We start from the raw sequence: 8696 nt of genomic DNA, 5'->3' as shown, positions 1-8696 counted from the left end.
GACAAATGTCACTTCTATTTTCTCTTTATTGTATAAAATGAGTCGCATGCTATGTGTAACTTCAGGGAAGAGCAAGGAAACATCGTCTGGCATGTCTCTGTAAGTCAGAGGGTTGGAAGAATTTTGTCACTAGCACCAGTGACTACTTCCTGCCAGAAAGAGAATGGCAGACAAGCCGGGCGTGGTGGCACACCTTTGTAATCCCAGCATTTGGGAGGCTGAGACAGGGGGATCGCGGTTTGCGGCCAGCCTCACCTACTTAGTGAGGCCCTCTGCAACTCAGTGAGACCCTGCTTCAAAATAAAGAATAAAAAATAGGGTTGGGGGTATAGCTTGGAGGTAGAATGCCACCAGGTTCTATCCCAAGTACCGCAAAAATAAATAACTAGATAAATAAATTTAAAAAAAGAAATAGAATGGTGGACAATTGTTCCTGCTATTGTTGGGTCGCCCAGGCACTTTTCAGATACAATAGCGATGCCACTGAAGAAAGACAGCAAGATAACACCATGTTACAGCTATTCCTTAAGGGAGCCTCATAGAGGAGCCCTGTCTTGAAACAGCGCTTTGGGTTTTAAAGATGTGTCATGGACTAGGGATAGCTGGACTAGGGGCAGTAAGGCAGAGGCACAAGCATACAGATGCATGCTCTGCTTTCAGTCAGCGCAGCCTTAGGCCCAGAGTGGAGCAAATGTGAGACTGGTGGAGTGCTGCTGAAGGCCTCCTGAGGCCTCCGACAGGCTTCCCAGCATCCCGCGGGCTCTGCTCCTGACAGTCCAGCCTGCTCTGACTTCTTTTGCTTGTGGCAGGAACCTCACTTAGGCTGTGATTGCAGGGAGTGTGGTTTGTTAGACCTTAAGGACTGGGGAAAGCCCCAAAGCCACTTAGCAGGTGAGTCACTAATGTGTCCGCGCCGATGTCGAGGGCCTGACGCTGTCTCTGGACTGATTGCCCTGAGCAGAGGCAAAACCCACCGGGGTCTTTGGACTGGGAGGGCAGTTCAGAGCGCTTTGCCTAGTGACACTGATCAGCACTGGAGGGGGCCGCTGGAGGAAAGGCATCCTGCAAGCTGCTTCATCACCTGGCCCAGACAGGTGACTCCTGTGCCAGTGAAGGAGAGAGGAGAAAAGTGGTGGGCTCTAGGGGAAACCGGGAGAGGTAACAAGACTAATCCCACTGTCCATGGCTGACTAGGACAACGTGGAGCTCAGCGATTTTTAGCAGGATTCTGCTAATGAATGTGGAACCAGGGGACTGGCAGCTCCATTTCCTGTGGCATTAACATTTTTTACTTTATTTTAATGAGGAAAATGAGATTCTTCTCAGTTTCCTATCACCGCACCCGGTTTGGGAGGGTATGACATTTAACAACAGTGCTTTGAAAAATATTAAGCATTATACAAATACGAGGAATTGTTGCTGTTATAATTCTGGTGGAGCACACGTGCAGCTTGGAACCGGCCTTAATATTGAGGGGATATTTAAGGGATTAGGAGAGTCTCTGTAACTATTGGGTAGCGATTCAGTATGGCCTTCCTAGAAAGGCCCAACTAATCTGGCCATATTAAATCCACTTTTAGAAGCCAAATACCCAAACTCTATGTCAATAAACTGCAAACGCAGACATAGATCATACAACTCGATCATCTCACATCAGATGCAAGGCTTTCATAAATTATAAAATATGTCAGGCAATTAATTCTAATTTGAAGCTGCCACTTGATTATCATCCTCTGGGAAAGAGGAGGAAATGGCTTTTGGTGGAAGCAGTGGTCTGACATTTCTTCGTGTGGAGATACAGCCAAAATGAGGTGTGGAATGGGAAGGCTGCGTTTATGTGGGGAAGAATCCAGATAATTCAGGAAGAAATGACATGGTTGTACTTACATCAGACTCCAAAGGCTTTATGAAACTTTAGTTAAGCCTGGCTGATTTAGAGGAATTGAGAGTTCAGGTTAATGAGGACTAGTGAAGATTTCAGTTACAGATTGTTTTGAAAGACATTCCTTTTTATCATTCTTCAAGTATAAGAGGATTGCAGAACTAATGGGTAGAAGCGTGAGGCCAAACACAGATCCATCCAAGCCTGCTTATGTGTTCTAATTGTTGTTTGCTTGCAAATGATCAGTATCATTTAGAGTAATTTCTAAGTTTATTTAAAAATAGGCCTACAGTTTGCCTTTTCTTTTAGAAAATTAATAAGCAAGCCCTGTTTTAGTGTTCAAAAGAAAATTTCAGCCATATTGAGGAGGAGATATCCCTAATTTCTGATGTGCTTGTACATCAGGAAATCATAACAGCTTTCCCATATACCTCCTTGTCTCATTTCCCATGTATAGCAGACAGAGTCTACAGAGTTATTTAAGAAATTTTAAACCGTCTACTATTCTGCATAAGAAAGCCAGATATTGATTTGCTTTAAAATCATCTTACAGTTTATCTAAATAATATATATATATATTTTTTTTTCCTCACCTACTAAGTCAGATGAAGCAGTTTCTAGGCAACTTAAAGGGAAGATAAGGTTCCCACTGGTATCCATTAGCCTTTTCAGTATTTTAGTTGCCTTCACCTCTTTTTCTCTCTACTTTCTTTCAAGCAAGTACGCAATGAAACTTTAAGCCCATCAAGGAAAAGGCTTATGGATGTTTATTCATCTCTGTATTGCCTTGCAGAGTGCCTGAGACATAGTAATGCCTCAGTACATGGTTGCTACAGGAGTGACTCAATATCTCCATTAACTATTAGAGCTGATAATTCCACATTAAGCAGTAAATACTGGTGGTAGATTAATGTGTTGTGCATATTCACAAAAAGCAATCCTTGAACTTATGGGAATGAATTCTGTTTTGGACTTTAGACCCTGGGACAGGCAGGTGATTACTTGCCCTGCTCACCTGGGTGAAAGCTTATTCTAAAAGTTATACCAACAGTAGTTATAGCAACTACTACCAGTTACCAAGCACCTACCATGTCAAATGTGTGATGACTCTTGATTTTATGTGACTCTCATGTTATCTACTTGAAGTCATTATCTTTTTTTAAAAAACAGGAAATTTGATGCTGAGGACAGTCAAGCATTTCATCCACTATATAACAATGTTTTGGTCAATGTAAAACTGTATATATGAAGGTGGTCCCATATGATTATATCACCTAGTGACATTGTAGCTATGTTAGTTTGTGTAGATGCACTTTGCTGATGTCAACACAATGACCAAATAGCCTTGCCTCCCACTCTTCAGAATGTGGTCCCTGTTATCAGGTCACATGGTAAGTGAGGGTTTTAAAGAATCAAGTTCTGACTAAGTCAGTCTTTTTCCACGGCACTACTCAGCCTATAGTTTCTATAATTGGAACTTAAACGTGATTCTAATGAGCACACCTTACCCTATGCCTTTTGAGATCCCAGATTGTACCCCGAATATTGTGATTCCATGATAATCATGATCATCAGCACCTGCCACCTGTTGAGTGCTTATTACAGGCAAGGCACCAAGTTCTTCTAAAATAAACAGGTGTTCATATAGACTTCATAAGCCATGGAACTCCTGAAAACCTGGATTCTATGTAATTTCTTCCTTCTCTGTGCTATAATAGGCAAATTCATAAATCAGCAACAAATACCTTTTCAGACCATATTTGGATGATGTGAACACACATCATGGTCCATCTATCAAAGTGTTTACGGTTCACTTGGGGACCTGGTAGTGATGACATATCCAAATCAGGAGTGTGAACACTATACACCAGTAGAGTTCAGAGAAGGGAAAACTTAATGAATCACAGCATCTAGAGAGGTTTCCATGATGAAAATACCACCTGAACTGGGTTTGCAACATAGGAAGTCTTTGAGTAAATGTGGAGGAGAGAGTGGTGATAAGAATGCAGGTGTGACAGAAGCCAGCGAGCATCTACATTCACTTTCTTCTTTGTGCCTTAAATTTCCTTGGATGTTAAACATGTAAACCTTTGTATATTTGACTTATAAAGAGGAGATAGGATTTTCTCAGCCCATGAAACCCCAGTTGGAGAAAATTGGAGGTTTAAAGCTATGGCTAGTGTGATAAGGGGACTGCAGAGAATTCTGACTAATAAGTTAGCAAGAACACAGTAATTTCAAGGAAAACAGACAAGACCTTAAAAGTGCTATCAGAATGTAAAGAATTATACTTTATGATCAATTTTTCTAGCTCTCTGAACATCTTGAGTATCCTAAAATGTTGAAACTTTCTTTTTAAAAGATCTGCCTTGCCGGGCGTGGTGGCGCACGCTTGTAATCCCTGTGCTTGGGAGGCAGAGACAGGAGGATCGTGTAGGTTTGAAGCCAGACGCTCTGGCTTAAAAGACCCTGTTTCCAAATTAAAAAAAAAGTATAAAATAGGTCTGGGAGTGTAGCCCGGAGGTAGAGGGCTTCCAGGAGAGAGAGAGAGAGAGAGAGAGAGAGAGAGAGAGAGAGAGAGAGAGAGAGAGAGAGAGAGAGAAAGATCTGCCTCTATTCTCTTCTTTGCTAACTCTGGGGGTTTGGCCTGGAATAAATGTTTTATAGTGAATCTACCAGGAATTTTTTCTCTATTTTAAAGGAAATATCTTCAATTGGGCAGGATAATACAAGAAATCATGTATTTTGCTACTGAAAATAGAGATTTCTTTTTCCTGGAAGTTTAAGAAACCTACTGTTTGAATACAGCATTTCTGATTGTTTGCTTTGGGAAACATTAATCTTATTACATATTTCACACTAAACAAGTTCCATGCTCAATTTAGTTGGAAAAATGTTCTTCACTTAAAGGTTTTTAGTGCATAGTAGCATAGGCACAGGCTCTGATAAGTACTATTGCAGATAAGCCTGCCTTATATAATGAATATATGTGTATTATTAATGAATATATTAATGTATATATAAACACATACACATATGTGTATATATATATATAAATTATAAAGGGAAAATATAGAAAAAATAAATTTTATTAGAAACCAGAAAATTTTTAGGAAATACTTTATTTCTTACTACACTCTAACTTTGTTTAAAGATTAACTTTGACTTTTAGCACCTAGATCTAATTTAAGCTCAATTATTCATAGAATGGAGTAAGTGGAGAGTCATAATTCATCAGTGGACTTAAGCCAGGATACAAAGTATCAAAGCAGTTTACAAAGTCTACAAAGTTTACTCAAGCCGCAAACTTTTGTCCCAACCTAATCACACTGTTTTAGAAGAAAATGATGAACTATTGGTTAAATACACTTAAAAATTGGTATGTTTGCAGAGAATTCCTCCCAGTTCATTTCATGCTAGTGATTTCCACTGAGGGCATGCATGTCTAAATATAGAATGTCCCCTGAAAGAGTTCATGTTTAGGGCTGATATGACTAATTCACGAGGGCTGTAATCTCATCTGTGGATAAATTCATTGTAATGAATTTATCAGGTGTAACCTAGGCAGATGAGGTATGGCTGGAGGAGGGGAGGGTCTTGGGGAGTGTGGTCTTGGGGACTGTGTGTATATCCTTGAAGTCTTTTGCTCTCTTGTTTATTTCTGGCCCCCATGAGGTGAATGCAGAGGCCTTGCATCCTCTCTTTCTCAGCTTCCTGTGCCATGCCTTGAGCTCCACAGACTCACCTGGCCTGACATGAACTGAACCCTGAAATCTCCAGAACTGTGAGCAGATAAATCTTTCTCCTCTCAGTGACTGTGGTCAGATTTCTTTGGCTATAGCAGTAAGAATGCTGGCTGGAAAAAACATTATTGATCCAGAAAATCCTAATGACAGACTGAAACATGGAGGCTGTTGCTCTCTCACTCAAGCACAGTGAAGAACATGACATACCACTGTGGTGTCATAATGAAAAGTTTCAAACTTTGGCAACAGCAGCAGTTTCTGAGAAAAGTTTGACCTTCGCCAGCCTACCCTAGGTTCCTGCAGCATTCTAACTTTATTTTGGGGAAAAATAGGTGCCTCGCCTTATTTTGCTGGAGGGTTGGTAACCAGGAGTGAGGAGGAAAAGTGTAATGAGATCTTAGAACTTGGTTGCAGCTGTAAGTAGTAGCAGTCCACCCCCTGTGGAGAGTAATTAGCATCCTAAAGCACCTCACCTGAGCACCCTGTGCTGCCTTTGAAATGGATCTTAGCAACTGAACCTTAGTTTTGCCTTCTTCCTCAGCACACATAGGATAAAGGGTACACCAGTCTCTACACTGGAAGTGTCCAGTGTCACATGCACAATCTTTGGGACCTGGATAGTGTCTTCCGAAAACAGATGTGAAGTATTAGTTATAATCAGGTTATCTCATTGACCAGATGGATTTTCTATAGTGAGCTCTAGGTTCTAAAACAACAATGAATTTCGTTCTTTTGGATAAGACTGTGTAAGTGTGGTCTATAAAGTCAGAAAAGAAAAAAAAAAAAAGAATTAGAGTGGTGGAGCTTCCAAAACAAGCACTTTACTCAAAAGTTTGATTATTGTGGATCCACATTGATAGGTTGGGTCCCTCCCTTCCCCCATGGGACCCTGCAGTGGGGACAGGAGGCAGAACCCCGAAAACCAAAAGTGGAGATATTGAGAGACTCCAGGTATCACAAGACTCCAAACATCACGAGACAGACTCTAGGCATCGCGAGACTCCAGATGTCATGAGAGAACTGGCATTCCCACACTGCTAGCCTCACCCCCAAACTCCCTGCTTAAATATAGGAGTACTTCCACTCCCCTGCGTGACTCTGCTGACTGCATGGCTCATTGGTCCCTTCCTCCATGGTCGGCAGACCCACCCGAAGGCTCTGGTTGATTAAAGCAGCTTTTTTTTTTTTTTTTTTTTGTGGTACTGGGGTTCCTGGAAACCCTTCTATATCTGGGCTACACTCCCAGACCTATTTTTATACTTTTTATTTGGAAACAGGGTCTCTTAAGCCAGCTCACGTGGCTGGCTTTGAACCTTTAAAACAGCTTTTGATAACTAGGCTGGTGTTTACCTCCTTCGCGACCCCCACTCAATTTCAACGTTACACTCATAATAAATGAAAAAAGGTTTTAAGAAAGGAGGCAAGATCTTGAACACAAAGGTCATATGAAGACTAGACCTGGATGTAGTGCATGGCTCACCAGTTGGTTCTTGGAACTGAGTTTTTAACTCACTTCCTCTGGCTTGAGTGGACCTTGTCTGCATTTGGAGGCCCTCTGTCCTATGGAGTCCTCCTCTTCTATGTGGCCTTCATTCTGATCTTTCCTGGCTTAGGCCAATGCCTGGCTGAAGTGCCTGAAACCAGGAGCAAGAAAACTGCAGTCCTGGCCACTCACAGGTAAGAAGCTTGCTTTTGCACTTCCGTCAGCTAGCCTCATCTTCATTGGTGTGGTGATTCAAATCCAAGCCTCACCTAAGCTACACAGGACTCGTTGCTTGGATTTTCATGCCATGCATGAGTAGTCAATACCACCTTATGATGGCATCTTGCTTGATTGTTAATTTCTTTTTTTTTTTTTTAAGTACTAGGGATTGAACACCAGGGGCATTCTACCTCTGAGTTACACCTCCAGCCCTATTTTTCTATTCTTTGTTTTGAAACAGGGTCTCACAAAGTTGCAGAGGGCATTTTAGTAAGGGAGCTGAGGCTGGTCTTGAACCTGCGATCCTCCTGTCTCCATCTTAAAAGTGCTGGCATTACAAGCATGCACCACCATGCCTGGTTTGAGGTTGTTAATTTCTATCTGGGGCCATGTGTCCATAGCCTGAAACAATCTGTCTCAAAGTGGGTGGATACTTGCTTAATAAAAAGCTATAGGAACATGGATTCCAGCCTCTCACCCCAGGATTCTACTATTCTAGATTCTATTGCCCCTAGAATCCTAGGTCAGATCTAACAACATGTATGCAAAATCTAGAATGAGATTAAAGCTGAGTTAGGGAGTATTTAACCGTGTCTGCCATATAATACGTGCTTCATAAGTGCAAATGGTCTCTGGCTTATCAATTCAAAGTTTGACTTCCAATTGTTTGACTTTATGATGATGTGAAAGCAACACACATTTATTACAGACCTTACTTCAGGTGTGAATTTTGATCTTTCCCTGAGCTTGTGATGTGAAGCAGAATGCTGGACAGTGGTGGGAGGCCAAATGACTGACACTCTATAGTGTACTATGTGGACAGTGTTTTTTAAAATACAAATATTCAATAACTAGTTACATAAACTAGTTCAGTATTTCATTATGAAACAGACTGTGTGTTAGATGATTTTGCCCAGTTGTAGACTAATGTAAGTCTTCTGAACATGTTAAAGGTAGGCTAAGCCATGATGTTTGGCAGGTTAAAACATTTTCTACTTAGAATATTTTCCACTTACAATGGGTTCGTAAGGGAAGAAGCACTGTTGTAAGTGGTAACTTGAGGAGCCCAGAGTGGCCTGGTGAAATAGACACAGCTGCCCAGTGGCTGAAAAATCTAGAATAATCCAACAATATCGATGACCCTCTTAGTCTATCAGGTCATCAGAGGCCCTGCCTTTGCTGGATCCCACTTAACAACTTTGGTCTAAATTCTTGTACAGCTTGTAGATTGGCTCAGTGACCAACTAGCCTGGCACTGCAGTTCAGGCTGGTCCAGGAAGGTGAGGTATGGTTGGTTGACCATCTGGATTTGGGCAGAAGCTCTATATCAGAGATTCCTTTTAGCTTTTCTACCACAGATCACCTA

This window comes from Muscardinus avellanarius (assembly GCF_963383645.1).
Source record: "Muscardinus avellanarius genome assembly, chromosome: 1".
Classification (NCBI taxonomy): Eukaryota; Metazoa; Chordata; class Mammalia; order Rodentia; family Gliridae; genus Muscardinus; species Muscardinus avellanarius.
The sequence above is the reverse complement of the archived record's forward strand: the minus strand, read 5'-3'. Positions refer to the sequence as shown.